The sequence below is a fragment of the Chrysemys picta genome, chromosome 9 (genome assembly GCF_011386835.1).
Source record: "Chrysemys picta bellii isolate R12L10 chromosome 9, ASM1138683v2, whole genome shotgun sequence".
In the NCBI taxonomy this organism is placed as follows: domain Eukaryota; kingdom Metazoa; phylum Chordata; order Testudines; family Emydidae; genus Chrysemys; species Chrysemys picta.
Genome location: NC_088799.1, coordinates 27,502,148 through 27,502,445, shown reverse-complemented (window position 1 = coordinate 27,502,445; position 298 = coordinate 27,502,148).

Below are 298 nucleotides of genomic sequence, written 5' to 3'. Positions count from 1 at the left end.
ATCCATCACTATAGCACTTTGCAGGAATAAAGGGTGGTGGAGGGGCTGCCACGCGGGTGATGTTCATGGGTAGGGTGACTAATTGCGATACACGGTGGCAGGCGGAGCTAGTGTTTTTGCACCGCACGGTTATGGTAGTTAATCTAAAAATGTCCTGTGGCTGTGAGAGTAAGGCTACACCAAGGCTCCTGCTGCATAAAGGGGGCTTCTTTGTGACGAGTCTCCGTCTCTTCGGAATTTCGTGCATGCCGTGGGATGCATTTAGTCCAACAGCATATTTTAATGCTGTCACCCACCC